Source organism: Bison bison, unplaced genomic scaffold (genome assembly GCF_000754665.1).
Source record: "Bison bison bison isolate TAMUID 2011002044 unplaced genomic scaffold, Bison_UMD1.0 scf7180017864503, whole genome shotgun sequence".
Lineage (NCBI taxonomy): Eukaryota > Metazoa > Chordata > Mammalia > Artiodactyla > Bovidae > Bison > Bison bison.
The window spans coordinates 3,039,100-3,039,355 of NW_011495061.1; positions in this window are offsets into that span (position 1 = coordinate 3,039,100).

Consider the following 256-nt stretch of genomic DNA (forward strand, 5'->3'; position numbering starts at 1 on the left):
ATGTTGGCAATTTGATCTCTGGTTCCTCTGCCTATTCTAAAACCAGCTTGAACATCAGGAAGTTCACGGTTTACATATTGCTGAAGCCTGGCTTGGAGAATTTTGAGCATTACTTTACTAGCTTGTGAGATGAGTGCAATTGTGTGGTAGTTTGAGCATTCTTTGGCATTGCCTTTCTTTGGGATTGGAATGAAAACTGACCTTTTCCAGTCCCGTGGCCACTGCTGAGTTTTCCAAATTTGCTGGCGTATTGAGT